Source organism: Corvus hawaiiensis, chromosome Z, assembly GCF_020740725.1.
Source record: "Corvus hawaiiensis isolate bCorHaw1 chromosome Z, bCorHaw1.pri.cur, whole genome shotgun sequence".
NCBI lineage: Eukaryota > Metazoa > Chordata > Aves > Passeriformes > Corvidae > Corvus > Corvus hawaiiensis.
Window position 1 is genome coordinate 50,805,421 of NC_063255.1, and position 22,269 is coordinate 50,827,689.

Here is a 22,269-nt window from a genome sequence, read left to right on the forward strand (position 1 = left end):
GTCACAGTTTCAAGCTTCAATTACATTTGGGCTAATGATTCCTGTATGTTATTACCTCATAAAAACCACCAAAAAAATACAGTATTACTCTTGAATGCAGCTTAATTCTCAAGAACAGGATAACGTGGTACAAATAACATAACCTTTAAAAGTAATAATGATAATAATACGAAAGAGATAACACAAATAGTATTTGTTGTCAGAAAACAGTTCTTCCTCAAACTTAGATTCTGAATACAGTAAAACACAATGCTGAGCACTGTAGACATGAAGAGCAGTATGGTTTTTTTCTTTACCTCTAGGTTGCAATTCATAAACATAGACAATATCGGGCTGTTGTGGTTTAATCCCAGTCAGCAACTACATAACATGCAGTTGCTCCATCACCCCCCCACACACAGTGGGTGGGGTAGGAGAACTGGAGAAAAAAAGGAAAAACCTGAATAAAATTAAAATATTACAATAGTAATAATGCCGATAACAAAATCAATTGTAATAAAAGGGAGACTACAAAAAAAAAGAGAGAAATAAAGCCCACGAAGACAAGTGATACACAATTCAATTGCTCACCACCTGCTGACTGATGTCCCGCCTGTCCACAAGACAAATCAGCAGCTCCCCCACGCAACTCCCCCCAGTTTATTGCACATGAATTTATGGTGTGGTATATCCCTTTAGCCAGACTGGGCCATCTCTCCTGGTTTTGCGCCCTCATGGCTTCTTATGCACTTCCTCACTGGTAAAGCAGAGGAAGCTGAAAAGTCCCCGGCTTAGGGTAAGCACCACCCAGCAACAACTGAAACACCGCTGTGTTACTCAACATTATTCTCATACCAAATCCAAAACAATACTAAGAAGAAAATTAACTCCATCCCAACCAATCCCAGGATGATTGCTTACAAAACCAGGAAGTGATTTATTGAGTATACCTGAATTTCTCCAGCATCTCTGTCACTGAGTTGTCAATCCACACAATTCAATTCATTCCAAGTCATACAACTATGTGACATCCACTCTCATTTCACCAACATTTTATCAAGGAAGAAATGACTGCTTTTTTTTCTTTACAATACCTGTGCTAAAGAGCAAAATCTATGAAAATATTTTGCACCTTTCCACATTAATAAAGAGTTTGTTCACATTAAAAATTATGGTTAAACTTGCTAAGTGGAAAATTCATTAGGTAACAATGCCTGCATTAAAAAAACAGCTGTTCCTCTTGCTACCTCCTCCAAAAATCCATAATAGCAAACCATTATTGTACACATGAAGAAGTGAGCAGCAAGAGAAAAAAGGCCAGTCACTGAAAAAAAAAAGTGCCTACTAATTACAGATTCCTATCCTGAACTGTCTAGTTTTTAATCCTATGGTCTGTACTATTTTTGATAGCAAGGCTGTCCATTCATATCTCTATATTTAATTCATCATTATAAAATCACTGCGTTACACCACACCTTGCCAATAACCTCATAGTAAACAACCCCTGACCTTATTAGTCATTATTACGGAGCTAGAGCTCAGACAATTTGCAGGAGACCATTTTGTTCACTCACATCCCTTCTCCTTTTCAGTACTTTGGCAGCATCACCATGACATTCTCTTCCTTCTACTGCACCAGTACTAAGTCCCAAAAGCCGAAGAATCAATGTCGCTGTTCTCCCCATTCACAACCAGATAACTACTCTTCTGTAATAAAAAATAATTTTACTTCTCTGCATGTATTACCTGAAAACCATCTATGTCCTTCTGCTTGGTTCTGTTTGTCACAGTCTTCTTAAAAACTGAGAGTGAATCTATCCCATCTACAACAACATCCTCCTTCTCATCATGGCCCATGACCATACTGTCTCTGGACAAACTGCTATGCAGAACCCTGTGGGTGGAAAATGTTAAGGGAAAAGGCTAGTGAGGGAAGCATCCTTTCAGCCTCAGACCTATGAAATGGCTACCCCCATTCTCAGATACAGAGAAACCACTGCATTTATTGGTCTTTATTTAAAGACCAATAAATGCAGTGGCATGACTGGAAGACACCAAGAAAATTATAGCGAAGACAGCATCGACTTTGAACTGGTATGTGCAGTGATGATGCCAATGGTCACAGAAAGGAATACTTTTAGTGTGGGTTTCTATGCTGGGCCTAGTGCCCTTTATCAAGAAAAAAGGAGAAAACAACTAGGAAATGCACTTCAGCTGAGAAAGGGAGATTTACAGGATTTATAGTAAGCCATGTAATTTACACATCATTTTAAGAGTCTGGTAAAAGCACCTGAAGGACTAGCCTAAATAAAACCTTCATTATTTGGGCTATTTTAGCCCAGACAATATAATTTGGACATTACCTGCCTTAAGTACACTGCAAGTCAGAGCACATCCCAAGACATTAGTTGTACTCACATATTTAGGAGTACAACAAAAGTTCTTACAGAAAAAAAAAATTACAAAAAATCATATAGTAATAAGTCTTCCTAAACACAGTGCAGATATCTTCTAGATATTATTTAAATACTAATGGCATCTGTTAAGCTGTCTGTTATATAAATTATTTACTTATTCCTGAAAGATACAGAAACGTTAAGATCCAGACATAGACTATTTTATTTATATTATCTTAAACTTTTTGCTCTTTTGGATAAGAATAATTACTATACTAATTCCCTCAACAGAAGAATTACTAAAAGTAAAGGAAATGCTTCTCTAAAGTTTTGGGGATTTTTGTTGGTTTCTATTGTCCAAGAAATCCCCACCATGATACCTGTTGAGACATCTTTTTCTGTAAAAACTAAAACACTTAAATCTAAACAACACAGGATGTTAACAAATCCACCACCACACTTCTTTGTAATTATTCCTACTTTTTTCCTCAGAAGCTTCAGAAAACTTATTTACATGTGATTGCCCATCCTACTGTTTCAATCCATAAATAATTTATTTTCCAGGGAGCAAACAAGAAATCCTAGTTGCTTATGGGAAGTTTATCTTTCAAAGCTTTGGAAGAGATTGAAAATAGCATGAAAAATGAAAATATTTACACATTACAAATTAAATGTACACATTTTCCTTTTCTTCTTTACACACTACAATACATTTATGCATTGACAGAATGTATTAACTTCTACAATGGTTTTCTTGTGATCTCACTAGCCTCTTCTAGCAACACTTCCTCAATGAGATAATAAAGTTCTTTGTCGTGCTAGTTTTGCTATCTCCAGAGCTTTCCTCATACATAGTTCTACAAAGATAACCCTGAATAGGAACCCGTAAATTATGTCAGACAGTATATGATAAAAATGTTTACTAAATACAGTTATCCAACTGAACTCAAACTGCTTAAGTATTCTATTTGTAGATGCTTACTATCTTTGTCTGCTGGCACAACAAAATTAAGATCACTAGAACATAGGCTCTGAGAGCTACTGTGATTTTTTATAGCGAGACGCACGCAGTCAATGTCAGATGCAATGTGCTTATCAATATATAAAACTCATAAAACCTCCTGTTTATTACTTATGAACTACTGGCCAAATTAATGTGGTGCTTGTCCCAATCAGGTCCCAGACAATTCAGATTTGAGAGAAGTAATTTGTAGGACCTACAACATGCAATCAACCCTTTTATTTTTTGGGGTTTTTTTGTTTGATTCCACTAGTTTCCAATATAGCTGATATCTAAGCAACCAAAGTTACCAGGTGACAGGTACCAGGTATCTTGACATCATAGGAGTCAATAGCTTACATTAGGGGTTGCCATGATGAATGCAAAAAATGTCGAAACTCCAACTAAAAAAATGCTAAGAGGGAAAAGAATGGCACTGGAAAAAGTCCTAATGATGTATCCTGGGAACACCTGGCAGTTTTGTTCACTGATCAGAAGAACCATATCTCTTAAAAGAAGCACACATGAATTTTGAGTAGTATGTACAGGAGGCACAGAAAGCATATATAAACTAGCATTTTTAAAATTCCTCAGACATACTTTTGGCAGTGACAATACCTTTCTGTTTACCACTTTCAAATTTTAGAAACATTTTGACCAGGTCATTTTTCTGGACATTCTTTTGATTTGCCTTTTTGGTCCCTTAGGTGTCGGAAATCTGTTTTGGTGATAATGTAACGCATATTTTTAAGGTAGAATTGGTTATGTCAAGTGTGAATACAGTCCTGGGAAGCTTATTTACTTTCTCATGATTTTTTTGATATCTTATGTTACATCTTTCATGAGAAAAGTACTCACAAATATTTCTGGGAGGGTGCTTTTGATTCATTTTGTCTCTCGGATACGTTTACCAGCTCCCCAAAAATTATTTTCTCAAAAAATCATCTTGTACTTAACTAACATGAAGAGAAAAAGAAAGAAATTATCAAGAAGATGAAATCAGCTTTCTCTTTGTACTAGAGTATAAAATTTGATCTATGCATTTCATTTCAAAGTAAGAAGCTATAGCTTGTCCCAATATTCATTTGCAGACAGACTTGCAGGCTTCTGATGTAGACTTGCTTAAAAAGCAAGTCTAAATACACATAAATGCTTGCTTATAAACTGTTGTAATAGAATATATATGCAGATATGTAAATATAAACATTTAGATGTATATTTATGCATTATTTATGTGTCTTATGTATTTGTATACATAGAATGTACATATAGATATATTAATTCTCTCTTTCTTCCACTCCTTTGGGCTAGATGCAGGACAGATCTTGGGCAATATCCAGGAGACTGCAACCAGTTAGTTTGCAAGGCCACATCCACAGCCACGGCTCAAGTGGCCACTACAGTTGTAGCAACAGCAGCGACCCATGTGAGAATTAGACTGAGTGGGTCTCTCTCTACAGAAGCAGTCACACTGCAGCTTAGTTTCATCCCTAGAAGATATATCCTAATGATAATATGGAAATTAATGTGAACTGACAAACACTTTAATGTCTGGGGGTGGCTCTTCAACAGGAGATATCAATTGTTTAGCTATAATTTCATTTAATATGAAAAGTACTTGAGCTTTACTTTATGAGGGGGTTACTGAAATAATTTGTACCATGTGCTCAGTAGACAATAATCAAACCATAAAGCCAGTCTTGCATATGAGGCACTTCACTCTATAAAAGAAAATTTGCCTGCATTTCTGATTCGGTTGCAGTTTTTTGGTTTTTTTTTTGAGATCCAAGCAATAATTTTAATCAACATGTTACAAGTTAGCATTTTATTTCACTCTGTCCTTTTCAAGTTCTATAAATTTCTGCTTATTTTCAGAAGTAAATACTCTGAAATATTGAACGTACAAGTCAAAACACTACAAAACAAAAAATAAAGAGTTTTGATGCTTTTTGAGGTTTGGCTACACTTGTGAAATGAATAAACCCTACATTGCTAGTGGTGAACAAGAACTTGTTTATTCAGTGTCCTTCCCTGAGTATGCAGGGATGCAGATGAATGTCTACCTAAACCTGCAGCATACTGCTGCTTTCCCAAATTAAGACTGGGTATCTGAGATGCTCCAAGGGAATCTCCTATGGTCCACGGAACACACCAATTCATTCTCACTGCATTTATTTTACATAAGAGCTATCTAATATGGGATACTATTTTCATCTTTCTGCCCTTATTTTTGCCCTCCTTTTCATGCTGAGTCAAAGCAGATTTCCTTAATTAGTCTGAATGCATATCTGTGTCAACTAGAGGTATAAAAAAGATCAGTAAAAGAAAACAATGCAAAAGACAGCTAAGTCCGTAATGTATGCATCATTTTAATTTGAATGATTAGTGAAATATAGCTGGTAACACACTTGGGGAGTTGGTTACAAAGTCTGTCTATCTAGTTTAACATGTGCAATATCAGAGGAAGCAAACATTGAAACAAAACCATCAAGGATGAAACAGGTTTGCATTTGCAATTACTACCAAAGTATGTCACATCCAGTATCTAGTGCTGGGGAGTGTTTTATCAGTTCTGCACCTATTACCTCTTTAATTAATCTGAGGACCTTGCCATCATTGCCTTCCAGCTCTTGGCAGAAAGTAAAAAAAGACGGAAGGTCTGACATGCGAGAGAAGACACCAGCATCCCGTACCCCATGTATTTTTTCTGTAAAAATTCAGATTTCCTGTGGCTTACTTTTAAAACAGTCAGTTCCTGGAGCTGACTATGTAACAGAAAACAGAATGATAATTCGAATCTCTGTGAACCTAGACTCAATGAATAAAAATAAATTACTTTGGTATACAGCATAATCTACATGACAAAGGAAAAAACCTTTTATCAGTCAATGAAAGGGACATTAGAATCATTACAACTGAAAGTTCACACAGAATAGTTAAGTGCTTTAAAGGACTTGCATCTGCTATTATTTAAAAACTTTTACATTTCAATTTTTAGATTTTAGAGGTTTTTGTATAATTACATGTCTTAAAGTGACCTGTGAATGGTTTGAAAATCATTCTCCCCAGAGTACATCTTCCAGCTGACAGGTGTAACCTTTTCTCATTCATAGCCTGGAGCTAGGAAGGATAGAGGATAAGTGAGCTGGCAGCCCTCCATCTCCTTACTTTTTTAAAAAAATAACTATATGGGTGAAAAGAGACATGTACGAGACAATGTAACTATCAATATTTCTGCCCTTTTTTTTGACATTTACCGATCTTTCATTTGTTTCAAATTACTCAAATGATCCAGCAGCCTTGTAGGATTAGGGCTACTTTGTGAGCCAAAAGGACTTAAAAAACATCAGAAAAAGTCCATAAATTCTTTGATGCAGTTTTTCTGCAGTTTTCCTGTTGAGGGATGAAATAATTTGTGATTCTAGCTAACCACTCACAGTTCATTACCATGTGCTTTACAGGGTTTACTTTTTCCTTTATCATTTGGAACAAATATTTTGCCACAGAAGGAAAAGTATTAATTTCACTGACAGTAGATATACGGAGATTACTGAAATTACATTTTCCTGTTCTCCCTAAACATGCCAATGTGACTAAAGGCTCGCAATGATTCATTATTATTACTACTCATTATTATTCTGGTTAGTCAAAATACTCAAATTCAGTTCTTTTCTTTAAAAGGGGTTTCTGTGATATTGCTGGACACTGGGACCTTCTGTCTTTGTTGTTAGGAATTTTTAGCTACTAGAAATTATTGAGCAGCTCACAGCTGAATCTTGGGCAGAAATCTATAAATGCAGTTGAGGCCCTGAGGCCAATGGATAGAGTTTACTACCAGTCCTCATGCTTCAACAGCCTATTGGAAGACTTCCCACCCACCAAACACAGCCCCTTTCCAGCATAAGGCAGAATAGAAAGGGTTCCATCAACTGCTTGAGCCTTTCTGCACTGTGAAAGGAAAAAACTAAAGCTTCTACACATTAATTTACCAAGACTTAACAAGTTACTTTCTCGAGCTCCCAAGGAAATCATCGTGTCAGGAAGAAACTGAATAGAAAATACAACAGAGACTGAATATATTTTCAGATTGGAAGGTGAAAAAAGATCAGGAAATTATTTGGTGTCTTTGTATGCATCGTACTTTCAGCAACAATGAAAGAAATCAACCTGGCATGACATTTACATTGAAGACATTTGAAAGTCTCCTTATAGAAAGCCTATATATTTTCCTGGAACGTTAACCTTGGAAAAAGCTCTAATTTTTGATTACTCTACTAGAACATATGTGCTTTCAGGATTGGAAAAATAAATACAGGACTTTATAACTTTTGCAAATACACAATGATTCAATGCAAACTTTCCCTTTAAGGGGTCAACTTCTGTTTCAATAGCTCTTGCAAATACCTGTATATAAAACAAGAGATGGTCCTGTGCATCTCTCTTAAAATGTACTGATTAGCTTTCTTACCCACCATTTCAAACACAACAAAACATATGCAACAGACATCAAAAAGGCAGAAATAGCAGTTCATCAGAAATATCACTATTTATGTTCTTCTTAGGCATTCGGAATTATGCCTTTTAATTTATTTTGAGTAATCCTAGAAATGAGCTTCCAGAACTCCATTATGTAGGTGTGATATAACACTGTTATATGTGTTACACATCACGTGACAGGAGCAAAAGAGGAAGGAAGGACTGCTGAATCCATAATTTGGACAATCCCCACTGTTCCAGTCATAATGCACTCTGTTTTGTTTTGGTAGTGGGTTTGGTTTTTCGGATTTTTTGTTAGTTTTTGTGTGTTTGTGTGTGTGCGTGTGTGCATGCGCAAAGAACTGTGTTTTGGACAGCACAATGGAGAGGGGAAGTATTTACTAGAAATTCTTACCTGAATAAAATAGTAATGGAAAATAAAATGGCTTGGTGTTTCTCCTGCAAGCTCAAGAAGAGAACGTGTAGCTTTGGCCTGATTAAACTTTCTTCTGCAATTAATACTGAAAAATATATTATTCCTCACTATCACTTCCCCTTTCTAAAGTTATCTAAGCAACTCTTAATGATTAATGTCTAAAAGAGCATCTAAGTAAGAGCAATAAAGTATCTTTTAAGTGAAGAAAACTGGAATGGTTGCTTTTATGTCCAATCCTTGTATTTTTTAGCCACAAATATGGATAATAACCTGAATCATCTGTATCAATAACTGGAATGATATAGTTACTGCTTGCAAAGAAATCCTGAACTTTTTAAATACATTCCTTAGATTAAAAAAAAAGGCATTAATTTGTAAGCATCACTGAAACTAAAGACGCTAAATTTACTTTTGTAAACTGTTTTACCTGTGCCATAGTGATTTTTCAATAAGAAAACAAGGAAACACAAAACCAGGAAGAAACATAAGAAGATCTTAGCATGTGAGCACTTATCACAACAGTAATTCAGAAGTCAGCTGAAAGCTCAGTGATGATGTAACAAAATCTTCATGTACCATATCAAAACTGCAAAATATATAATGGACAAATGACAAGCTGACAGCTCACTTCTGAAAAGCCTTTTTCCACAACACCACCAGACTCCATTTTGAGTGAAGTCTTACCACTCCTCCCACCAACACAGAGTGTGTGCTGAACAGTAAATTGCTAGATACATCCTTCTGAAATCTTCTATTAAAAGTCTCAGGGTAACTGTGAAGTTATTTTACTTTGAGAACCAAACTTTAGACTATTTTAGGGGATGTCTAAACTTACTCCAGGAGAGAATGGTTGAAAAGACACTCAGCTGCCTTTGTTGCTGCAATGAGTGTCAGGTAACTCCACTCATCCACAAGAGAATATGGGGGAGAGAAGATAAAAAGTCAAAAGACTTCACCTCCTTTGTAGCTTGTGAGAAGACAGCTTCTGGTGTGGGACCTGAGCAGGAAGAACATGAAGACAGAACATGGTGAGGTTTTTGCTAGTTGCTTATGGTTGTTGAGAAAGCAGGAAAGCTGGCACAAGGCATGACCTGGTTGGTGACCACATTTGCAGAAGCAGCAGCTCAGGGTCTGAAGGAGACCTGATGGGGAAACTGTGGGTAATGGGGAGGCTTTAGAGGTGATGCCCTGAATGAGTGCCCTTGGCAGTGCATACGTAACTGCTGGAAACACTGAAGACAGTGTGTTTGTGGAGGTTGCAAAAGAGAAATTCACTCCATCCTTCAGGCATAGGATACAGTAGATGAAAAATAGGATACTCTGTCCTTTCAGCATGATACTTACATTGCTTTTCCAAAATCCAACCATCATCTCAGTTCTCTCTCTTCTTTTGCAGCACCTTTCTTTACCAAAATCCCAGAGAAGCCATGAGCAGCTGAAGCCATACCACTACATACAGAAACACAGAGCATGCTTCAGACAGAGGGAAGCTGTGAGTTCAAAATGCCTCAGGCAGAGGAAGCAAGTCAATTTGGATTTCTCTTATCACTAGCAACAGAGGGCAAAAGAAAGGCAGTCTTAACAACCACCTCCTTCTCCAGCAATTTGTAAACCTAGCACATCTGTCCCACGCTTTATTTATGAGTGAATGAAAAACAGTTGGATTTGTGTCAGATAGAATATCTAAATGCTGAAAGGAATGACAGATATCAGTTTTTCATTCTGGCCATACAAATGCACAGTCCATGTTTACTTCCACTGTGAGTCAAAATTCACTGGCTTTCCTTAGAGTTATAACTAAAAGGATGGATACAAAGAAACCCTTTGGCCCTGCTGGCTTACATTACATAGAACAATGCCATCTCAGACGGTGAAAATATTGGAAAACTAGAACTGACACTTTTTCTTTTTCTTTCTGACTTTTTGACCTCTTTTTCTTTGGACTCTAAGACCAGTACTGTGTTAACTATATTTCTCATGTTTCTAATTTCAAGAGAAATATTGCTGTAGAGCTACAGATAGCAACCAAAAACCTGAACATTCTATCTTGCCTGTGGGCTGAAGTCAAATTATACACTAGTCAAAAAAGGGAATTATATGGTATGCAAGGATTTTCTACAGCAGAGATTAGAGGTGAATAATTCTTTCCATGTATTATTCTCCTTCCTTTACCCCAAAAATAGCTCCCATAAATAAGAAAGTTCAAAAACTGCAAACTGTTTAAGAGTTAGCTCAGCACTCTACTAACTGATAAGGATGCATCAGAAGCAGCTAAAATGAATATTGTGCTTTAGAAGTTTTAATTCAAATATAAGTCTTCTGCTGTTCAGATAGTAATTATTTTATAAATATGTGTACAGAAGCAATTGGTAATAATTTTATTTTTATTGCAGCAGTCCAATAGTAGCAGTACAAAAACTAAGTTGGATGATATTATCTCAGATAATTATTTTTCCCTTTAAAAAATAGGCAATCAGAAAAAAAGTAACATAAAGCTTTTTCAGAAGGATCATTATGCTCTTGATCTTGATCAAGACAGTACCAGAAAGTTCTCTCAGAAAGCCACAACATTAAACAGATAAAACCCCTTTGTTTAATAGAATTTTGAAACAAGGGCCTGTTAACTGAGACGGAATTAGAAGGAAAATCCAAGGCGGTTATTTATGTTTTTCTGTGTTCAGTAAAATGTAATTCCTGTTGTTGATTCCTATAACAATTTGCATGCCAATGATGGTTAAAAAAATTTAAATTTCTTATATAATTTTACAGCAATTACAAAAACTATGTTTAAAAGTCCCCTAAGGTGACATATTCTTAGCAAATTTAAAATCTGGCTTATATTCAGAAATTACACTTATTCATAAAAATATTGGATACCTTTCAGTACTTAAAAAAATCCATGGGTACTTAAAAACTAATTTTAAAAATCATCTGAAGTAATCATTGCTTAATGCTTTTACAATTGATTTTTTTATTTCATTCCTTCTGTCATACCTTATCAGTGATAAATTGATGGGTTTTGATGGAAGATATGGAAGTAAAATTTGTATTAACTGTATCATGCTGAATCATTTATGCTCCATGTGATATAGTGCAGATTGATTTCCACCTTTCAAATCAGCCCATAACACAGCAACTACATGAAAGGACACTGCACCTCTCTTTGGGTTGTTCCACTCTCTTCACTGTGGTGATGCCTAAGAATAGGTGAACACCTCCCCACCTACATAAGCCCTACACCTGGGCTGACAGTACAGCCTGGACCACAGGTGAGAGATCTGCAACAGCAAGAAGCTAATCTACAAGAGCTGCAGACATAGCCCCACGGCAGAGATAGGGATGACTGGTACTGCCTCTTTGCAGCCCCCCAGACTGTGTCTGCACCACCACCACCACTGGGTGCAGACACAACAGCTGGCTGGGCATGGTGCTCCTGCCCTAACATCCTCTTGTATGCCACCTGCCTGGCAAGTCTCTACTGTGAGGGCAGGCTCACAACCAAGGTGCATGAATTCAGTATGATACATGCTTTTACTTGGGAAAATCACCATCCTAAAAATTCACAGACTTGACAGTGAGTAGTAGTTTTATTAGCAGTCATTTTATTTCTTCTGGTATTTACTGGAATACTACTATCAAGGCATTGTCTAATACAGGTGGAACTTTCTTCTTGAAAAAATGCAAATGTCCTCTCTGTGGAAATGTACACTCATAGCCTTGAAACCTTCTCAACACATTGACCCTTACTGCTACTGTTACATGACTGCTTTGAGTGACTAGAAGACACTCTAGTATTTCTGACCTTTTCCTAAAGGGTGACACTGTTATAAAACATTCATGTACAAATGGGCCTATCTGTCTCTCTGGACTTTAATACTTCCACAGGCATTTATGATCCTAACATTCTAATTCTTAGTCTAAACTTAGGTATTTTTCTCTTCATTGACATATCATACATATGAACTTGTCACACATGAAGGAGGCGATAACCTCAGAATGGACTGTTCCAGTCATGCAAACTTATGTAAATTTAGGTAATGTTGAAAGTATACTGAATTTCTCCCAACAAATGGAAATTTTTCTTTTTATTTTGCTAGACATCCAAGTCTAGTGGTCCTTTCTTCAATTTGTCAACCATACAAACTGTGCTTTCTGCATGGCTGCCCAGCCCTTTGCTCTTGCACTCTTCAATGCACATTGATTGTTCTCACAAAGCTCCAGTGAGGAGGGCACGCTCCCTGCCTATCACATGCATGCACCTTCTTCCTACAAGTTTACATCACTAATGACTTAAAAAATTAAAACAGTCACCATTACACAGCCCAAAATTCACCTCTATTTTCTGTCATAGTTTCCTCTTCGTTATGAGTTCTCATGGATCTTTGGAAAAGTCATTGAGACTATCATCTAGCTTCTTCCTGCAGCTCCTGAGGAATTCCTCAGCCAATGCTGATCCTATGTGGGGTCAGCAGCTGATTTTCACTGAGAAACATGTTTTACTTAAGCATGTAAGATCTATTAGAAAACACTATGCTGAAAACACTATTGTTTTGTACAGCACAAGCATTACAATACAATGAATTTACAGTGTTTTTCATGGCTCAGTTCTATCTCAAAGGAAAAATAGATTTGTGGAAGAAAATTAGTTAAAACAGTTAAAAATAGTTTGTTTTCCTCTTTGATAAATTACATGCCCTGCTTCAATTTAAATAATGAAAAGAACAAGAGATATTGCTATGTCCAAGTACCATTCCTATAGAATATGGAATTTATATATGCATTTCACACTTAAAACCAACATACCTATAAAAATACATTGAAATAGTATTTCCAAGTCTCACTGGGTTTTTTTCCCTGTTTCTTTTCTAAAACACAAGGCTAATTAGCAGTAACAATGCAATTTGGCCCTGGTGTCAGATCTCACAGCATTAATTATTACAGAAAATACATAAAACAGTATTACTCAAATCCTAATGCACAGGGGAGTTATTCATTAATTTTAAGAAGGTTTTAGCAAGGAATCCTAGGTTGAACATAAAATCTAAGATGAGATTTTAATGTCTCTACATCATTAACTACTTTAGGGTGTATTTCAAACTCATAAAGCTGTCCCATTTCATACCCACTGTAGAAATCACATAGCGGGCCAGAACTTTCTAAATAACTTATTTAATAATTTATTTATAGGATATCTAAATGCAAATAACTCCAAAGGATTGAAAAGTGTGAGTATCTAACCCAGTTAGATTAGGTAGGAAATGCTCACACTACTTAAAATTTTAATGTTTTAAACTTACTTTCTACAGCTTCATCTAGCCTACAGAGATTAATAGTAACATTTCAGAGTACTATTAAGGGGTATATTTTTCTTCATCCCTACTTAATTTCAATAAAACCTTTTGAATGCACAGCTAATCATTGCATTGATACATTTTAAAGGTGATATGAAGATAATGTAATACTCTTCAAAGCAATTAGTAAAATTATTATGTTTGCTTAAGTCATCTACCTGGATTGAGTGTCAACAAAAGCCATTAGTCACCTTAAACTTTCTGGTAACCATATTTCTGTCTAGACATCATGCTTTTTACTGATGAGATTCCTGTAAAATACAAATTTCAACAAGCTGAAATGCAACCAACATATCTGAAGATAAGAATTTGTAGATCACACAAGATTCGTACTACCAGAAAGAATACATGAGCATACTAACATGTTTGTAGTCATCTTTAAATATTATCATTTGTGACCACCAGTGCAGAGACTGCAAAAAAAAAAACCTTTGTCTTCATGTTTGACCTTAATCATTCACATTTTCATAACAGGAATTTTCTTAACAGATAACTTAATTTATTTATTTAAGCCTTATTATCCAGTTTTGATCATAACCACTGGGCTGAAATTGGTTTGTACTTATCCCAAATGCCTGTATTTTATACAGTTGGTGACATAATAGACCATGACTCTGAAAGATGTTCTGGGCTACAAACCACACATTTCTGTCTTCATTAGAGACACACACTGGTGGCAGATAACATGTCACTTTTAACTAGCTCTCAGCTGAAAATGAATACTTCATTTTAAACTATTTTCTCAGTAACTGAAATTCTAGAAGTTTTTCCTCTAACAGACTTTTCCATAAGAACTCAGAAGTGGACTATCTGAAGTTCATTTCTTTTCTAGAATTCATTTCCTCCTGTGACCAGACTTGCTCTTAAATTCATCATCATTAACACTCCAAACCACTGGTAATACTGTTTTCTACCTGAGCCATCTGGTTCCAAGGGAAGGAAAACCTGTGTGCTATTCCCATCCCTACTGGGGATTCTGCAATGAGAAAAACGTTAAATCATTTACGTGTGAACAACCATTCACTGTTTCTCCAACAATCCCACATATCGCGTAAAGGCAAAAAATATATCCTACAGCTTATTCTGAAGGAAACTACAAGATAAGCCTCTTGTTCAGGATGTGAGTACAGTCTGAGAGGTTTCTGGGCCCCACAGAGTTGAATGCCACAGCTATGAAAGATGTTGCACAGTATTTTCATGGTAATTTCTAATACAAAGTATTTCATAGAAGAATTCTCTGTTGAACTCGCCAACACAGCCTGTGGAGAGAAATCTCAGATACCCTTTAGACTTTAAGAGCACTCACCAGAGATATGAGCTGCAGAACCAGCCCCAGCAGTACGCATTTATCCCATCTTCTTGGAGGACCTTCTGGGAATAGACCGAATTTGTCAAGATTATATACCCTCATTTGGCTGTGACATCTGCTGAAGGAAGTGATGCTGCTCTGAGCACCATCTTCCCCAAAACTCAGCATTCAGTTCCACTGAGCCAGGACAGCAAAGAATAAAAGACAAATGAGGTGACCACACTAGAACTATTACTGTTAATGCTATTAGAATTGTAGCTTGTAATATCACTATCAAGGAACAAACAGAATGCCCTCCACAGCAAAGTGAAAAGCTTGCACAGCAATGAAAAGCACACAACAAAGCTACATTTTGTGGAGTGGGGGAAATGGTAACTGTTGGGAAACTAAAATATAACGGAAGATGAAGAAAAAGCCTGCTTGGGCCAAACTGTATTTTGATTTGCATCATAAGTCTCTAGGACAGAATTTAATCTGATTGTACATATAAAAATAAAGGTGTAAACCAAGCAAAACAATTTTCATAGAATATGAAGTTCATATGCAGAACAAGAGTTCTCTTGGGTGAATATTTCTTAAGAAACACTGTTACACATACTAAACTAAAATTCCTAAGACACAAGATAATATATGGAAAGAAAATATCATATTTATCATGATTTTTACTTTGCTTTTATAGGTAGGTATCATCAGCCAACTGAAAGTATGATCTTTATTCTGTATATTCCATGCAAAGCAATTTCAACTAGACTATTACAAATATTCAAGAAATCACTTCCAGTAATACTGAACAGCAAGAAACATTTCCTTGTCAGAGTGAAACATGGCAAAATGAAAACGGAAATAATTCATTTCGGTTTTGTTCCTAAACACATCTGAAGTTTGCCAAAAGTTCTTAGGATTTCAGGTAGTGATGTGGTGCAAACCCACTAATTTACCTCAGAAGGATCATTTCAAGTTCACCTAGTCCTATGTAACATGCCATAAGTAAACCTGATAACACAGCTGCTCAGAAAAAACCCCCACAAATACAAAATTGTAACTTACTATCTTGAAAAGTCTGTTTTTAGTGACTACTGAATACTAGAGATGCTTTTACTCAATAAAAGCTGCAGTTTACAACCTAACATGTTTTGGGTTTTGTAAATAGGCAAAAGACATTTGCAGGGCTGAGTCACTTTGCCTTGCTGAAATTCACAGTTGGCTGGGATTCAGAAACAAACATTCTTGTTCATAATTTCTCTGTGAACATAGATTTTCATAGTAAAAACTGACCAGATCAAATCCACTTGAAGTGCTTGCCCTTTTTTTTCTTCTGTAATCCATCTAGAGAAGGCACATAGAAGAGAGAGGAAAGGGAGAGAGTTGAGAGATGAAAGTTGATTTTAATTGTTAAGATATCCTTCTAGTAGTGAGAAAAGCAATGTTTCTTTCCCTCCTGTGATTGGATTTTAACCCGTCTTCTATTTAGAAGAAAACCATGATTCCAAGTTACTCTGAGTATGAGATTTTTCCCCATTGCTTTTGCTGAAACTGTGCAACTTTTGCAGAGAATAATGCACAAGGCATTGAGAAAGAGACAGCATGACTGCAGTTAATTACTCACTATAGGCAGTGGGAGGATTCTGATGAAAAAGGATTATAAACAAACAAAATTTTTATACCAAAACAGACTTGTTCCCTCCTCATTTCTATCCTAATACTGGGCTATCCAAAAGGATTTTGACAGCTACCCTAGGGCACTAAGCAGAGACATTATAAGCAAAATTGCTTTCTCAGGACCTGGAATGGGATTCAGTTTTCAGGTGGATTTGCCAGCATACTTCTTAAGCAGAATATGCTTCAGACACAAAAAAGGCTTTCAATTTTTAATGTTAGGTTTCAGTAGAGCCCCTAGACTACAGAAACATTTGAAAAAGGTAATTTGGGTCTTCTGGATCACAATGAAAATTATTTTGAAAGAGGTCTTCCCTTGATCAGAATGTACCTCAAGGCCTCCTCTACACTCAGCATTATTTGGCTTCCTACAAGTCAACAACCCTCAAAAAAATCTTTTCTTTGCTTTTTTTTTTAGTGTCTGTTTCTTGAAGTCTGCCAGTGCAACAATGCTAAATGATCTCTCTCTGTTCACAAACTTTCATTCCACACGGCCAAACATCTTGCTCTGCAGCACCCTTTGCTCCACTCCCAGGAGGCAAAATCTGCCCTCATTACCTGCTGTACCTGCAGTACCTACACAGTGCCCAAAATCTAAAATGAATGAAAGGACAGACAGAGCAGTTATACCAGTTGTCACACAGACACGTACAATGTCCGAACACAGTCACTGCAATTTACCTCATAAAACTAAAGAGCAAAAAACAGTAGTCTCATCATGGAGTCAAGTCCAAGTCATCCATATCATTGACTCCACAGTTTGTATTCTTCTTGACTGCTTCAACTGGCAATTTCCTGAGTATTTGCAAGACACAAGTAATACTGGTATTTCATGTAAATGTCTTTTTGTTATATAGCAATATAAGAAAGCAAGTAGTATTTCCCAGGATCCACTGATGACTAACAAGTAACTAGCTAGCTAACTAGTTATCATAACTACTGCTATAGCTATTATAAATATTTTAACTATATGTAATCATTATTATCACTAACTATATAGCTAGCCAGCTACACAGGAGCAACAGAAAAGGCTGGATAATGTTTTCCTCAGGTGCTTCTCTGGATAAATTTTCTGGGTAACTGAATGCCTGAAGAGAGAATCCAGATTAGGGAAGCAATCTAGATTAGGTTTGATGCCAATCAAGTTACTGCAGTAAGAGACTTGGGAAGCAATTGAGTGCTCTGATTCCACATAATTTCCACCTATTTGCATTCATCTCTACATGTAAAGCGCCTGAGCTGCTGTCCATAGTAATTTAACCACCACCATTCCCAACCTTTCATCTGGCCTGAACATTTTATGAGCTAGCTATGGGATTATTTTATGCAGTCGTAATTTTCTCTCTCTGCAAGGCAAATGAGAGTGCAAAGTAAAGGAATACTTTCATGAAAAACTATTCTACAAGATCTGCTGTTATTTCAGAAATTGCAATAATTTTCATCTCTCAAAAGAACAAACTGCCTCATGGGTTGCTTTATCACAGGTGATATTCAAGACAACAATGCCTGATGGTGCTACTGGAATATAGTGGTAATATTTGCAAAGCAATTCTAAGTGTGAAGCACTTTGGAGAAATGTTGCATTGCTATTGAGAAAAATGGACTCAGAGGTGACTAAAAGTAATGTAACTCTATCTGTTCTGAAAGTTTCCAATTGAGACAGAGGCAAAACTCAGGCTTGGGTTTTTTTCTTCTTCTTTTTTTTTTTTTGTAATGGACACAAAATCTTGCTCCAACCTTTTATACTAATATGACAAAGTTATCCTCTATGTAACTTTTGTCAGTAAATTCAAAAAAGGAAATATATCTTTTAGGCAAAAAACGAAACCCAGATAAAAGCATCCTTTTTTGATCAAGTTATTTTCCACATGGCACTTGTCTCTCAAAGTCACTAACTCTGCATACTACTAAATTAATTCAGTGGGCCAGAGCACCTTCGGACAGTACACTGACAGTATCAATGAATATTGGAGCAACGGAAGACATATTCTTGTGTTCAGGACTGGAAAGACAGGCATGATTATGCTTAAAGGCATTATTGTGCGATAACTCTAGGAAGGGAGTGAGTGTTAAATTATTTTACTGCTAACAGTGTCATTAACTAAAACCAATGAAAATTCTAAATGGCTTTATTCTCAGCTCCAACTATAAACTCACTACAACAGTGACATATGGTGCTAATGACACAGCAACACAGTGTTTTCATTGAGTTCACAATGCAACACAACTAAGAATGTATGCAGCAGTGGAAAGACTGAATCAACTGCGGAAAGCGCTCAGTGAACATCCTGAATGGACAGACTCACATACTTACAGCAGATATCCCTTAAGCTGGAGAAAATGTTGCTAAACATGACTTCAGACAATACTCAGTGTTAACACAGGAAGACTGAAACACAGTTTGCAAATTTATGAGGACAATTCAGACTCATAGAAACATACACTTCATGTTCTTGCCACTTTTCAACTAACTCAAGAAAATTAAGACCAAACCATCCAGAACCACTGCATACATGAAAGAATTCTAATATAGTTTTCTCCAGCTTGCTAAGTCTGAAATAGCCCATGGCATACACATGCATTAAAACCTACCTTTCACAGTACATTAACCTCTGAGCAAAACCAGTTTTAATACATGGTTTAGAAAATACATAGTAATAATCTCAAACATATCTCCTGGAGAGAATTTCATAATTAAACTACACATTATTATTAATATCTGTCCATTAGTGAAGCTCCACATGTTGAGGGATGCTGAAGTAAGCAGCAACTTTCTAAGCCAATTTTTATGAGATCATTTGCTGTCTCCCACAGTATATTCCTGGAAAAGCTGGCAGGACAGGAGCACTCTTTGCTGGGTTAAGAACTGGCTGGATGGCCGGGCCCAGAGAGTACTGCATCCAGTTGGCAGCCAGTCACTGGTGGTGTCCCTCAGGGATCTGTGCTGGGCCCAGTTCTGTTCAATATTTTTATTGATGACATGGATGAGGCCATTGAGTCTTTCATTTAGTAAATCTGCAGATGACACTAAGCTGGGAGCATGTGTCGATCTGTTGGAAGGTAGGAGAGCTCTGCAGAGAGACATGGAATGGTTGGATGGACGGGCACAGTCCAATAGGATGAAGTTTAATAAGTCCAAGTGCCGAGTCCTGCCTTTTGGCCACAATAATCCCCTGCAACATTATAGGCTGGGGGTGGTGTGGCTGGACAGTGCCCAGGCAGAAAGGGACCTGGGGGTACTGGTCGACAGCAGACTGAATATAAGCCAGCAGTGTGTCCTGGTGGCCAAGAAGGCCAATGGCATCCTGGCCTGTATCAAGAACAGTGTGGCCAGCAGGACCAGGGAAGTCATTCTTCCCTTGTACTCGGCACTGGTGAGGCCACACCTCAAGTACCATGTCCAGTTCTGGGCCCCTCAGTTTAGAAAGGACGTTGAGGAGGTCCAGAGCAGGGCAACAAGGCTGGTGAGGGGCTTGGAACACAAGCCCTATGAGGAACAACTGAAGGAGCTGGGATTGTTTAGCCTGAAAGGAGGTTGTAGACAGGAGGGGATTGGTCTCTTTCACCAGGCAGCAACTGACAGAACGAGAGGACACAGTCTCAAGCTGCATCAAGGAAGGTATCAAGGTTGGATATTGGGAAAAAGTTTTTCATGGAAAGAATGATAAAGTACTGGAATGTTCTACCCAGGGAGGTGGTGGAGTCACCATCTCTGGGTGTGTTTAAAAAAAGATTGGATGTGGCACTCAGTGCCATGGTTTAGTTGAGGTGTTAGGACATGGGTTGGACCTGATGATCTTAGAGGTCTCTTCCAACCTGGTGATTCTGTGATTCTGTGAGTCTGTGATTTTAGTTACCTCCAACTAGCTCATTGAGATTTAAAAAAGCAGAGAAAAACTGAAACTGGAAGGAATAGGTGGAGTCCAATGCATATCAGAGCAGACTTTACAGTTAGTCCAGGTTGCTTTAGGCCTTGTCACAAATAAATTTGAATCTTTCCAGGGACTCTGCATGTTTCTATGGCATGCTGAGCCTCTGCCTTCAGAGCTTCAACATGAGAAATGTTAATAAATAATTCTGTTTTCTGATGCTTGAATGCATAACTGTTCAAAATTCTCCTATTCTGGGAGTGTTCAAGGCTGGGTTAAATGGGGCTTCAAGCAATCGGGTCTAATGGAAGTTAAATTTTTCAGGTATATAGGAATTTCATCTATAAAACGAAAATATCTAAGAAATAACCAGTCTGCATTAGGACGCAATACCAGTTAGATGGTATCTCCTTCCCTGTTCTTTTAATATTATAGGAAAATATATTAAAAAAAAAACCAAACAAACCCAAACCCAGACAAAAACCTAACAAATAAATATAACAATTACCATAATAAAGTATACATAACAACTATGAATATCAAGAATAAATTCCACTGACTGAAGTTAATTTTTAGCACCCAGAATAATACAATTACGTATCTTCATGAGCACTACATTGCTTGGAGAATTGCATATCCTAAAAAAATGAGTATTGCCCAGAACAGCATATATGAATCACTACAAATTTACTTTGCAAGAAAAGTATTTTTATAAAGCAATATAATAAAGTTTATGGATTTATCAAAAATCACTTCATCTTCCCAGGTGGGCTGGAACGAATGGTTCTCTTTATTAGCTTTGGTTCTCTTTATTAGCACTTTATTAGCTCATCCTTGGGATTAATCCTAGAAATTTCTGTGGTGCAAATCTTGATTACTACAAATCCATGTGTACTCCTGGAAAGTGACAGTCTGCGTTAATTCCGGAGGATAATCTATTACAGACTTGTCACAGAACGTTTTGTCAGGAAAGAGCAGCAGGGCACCTTATGCACCTGCTGCCAAAGGCCAGACCTGGAGAAGAGCTCTCCACCACCTCCCAGGGACTGTGGTAGAACACAGATGTGAAGCACCTTTCTGTGATTCTTCGAGATGCTTGCAAACTTTCATGTTTCAAACTTAGGAACTATGCTGCAGCCTTGAAAAATTTTCTGTAAAGTGGAAAATCTGATTTGCTCTGCCAGCTCTGTCTAGGAAGTCTCTCTGTTTAAAGAGACAAAGAGTTGAAATTTAATTAGGCAGATTTCAAACATGACGTCTCACGTATTTTGAAATACCCGTCACTTGAATATAGCTAGTTTCAAGAAATACTTAATTATTACTTAATTCATTTAAAATCTTACTACTGTGTTCCTCAACTACACGATTATGCCCTCTTTTCCTAACTACTACATAAGCTGTGTCAGACAGACCCTACAATATGAATGCCTCCATTTTCAAAAGGTAACCAAATGTAATAACAGTTCTTAAGAAACAATGTTTTCATAACTGCTCCTAGAGCTAAGATTTCTGTAACAAAGAGAGTAAAAAACCCTTTTTGTTCTCCTGTGAATTAACTTTTTAAAGAAATTAACATTTTCATTTTCTTTTAAAGAAGCCAGTTTCTTTTTTAATTTTTTTGAGTGTACACCTAAATTATGTCATTTGTCTTCACCTCAACTTTAGAAATGTAATTTTGCATTATCTTGCCCAACTCAGTGTGAAATTCTACTTAACAACAGCATTTCACATAAATTTTAATATTTAGTAGAACTCATTGTTTTTCCAGAGATGGTGGTTTTATGTGAAAACTTTAAC

The 22,269-nt window shown here is 36.8% G+C and overlaps 1 protein-coding gene across 5 annotated transcripts in view; it reads right to left on the reverse strand.

Annotated features, from left to right (window-relative positions):
- The window catches only part of PRR16 (proline rich 16), a 154,642-nt gene that overhangs the window by 6,564 nt on the left and 125,809 nt on the right, over positions 1 to 22,269 (reverse strand). Inside the window, exons 3-4 of one of the 5 annotated variants that reach the window (XR_007200904.1) lie at positions 16,223 to 16,273; positions 1,726 to 14,614 (exon numbers count right to left, since the gene is read on the reverse strand). The exons of the other annotated variants lie outside the window; for them this stretch is intronic. The gene's annotated coding sequence lies outside the window, so the exon portion shown is untranslated. The remainder of the gene's footprint in view (positions 1 to 1,725; positions 14,615 to 16,222; positions 16,274 to 22,269) is intronic. 5 annotated transcript variants of the gene reach the window in all.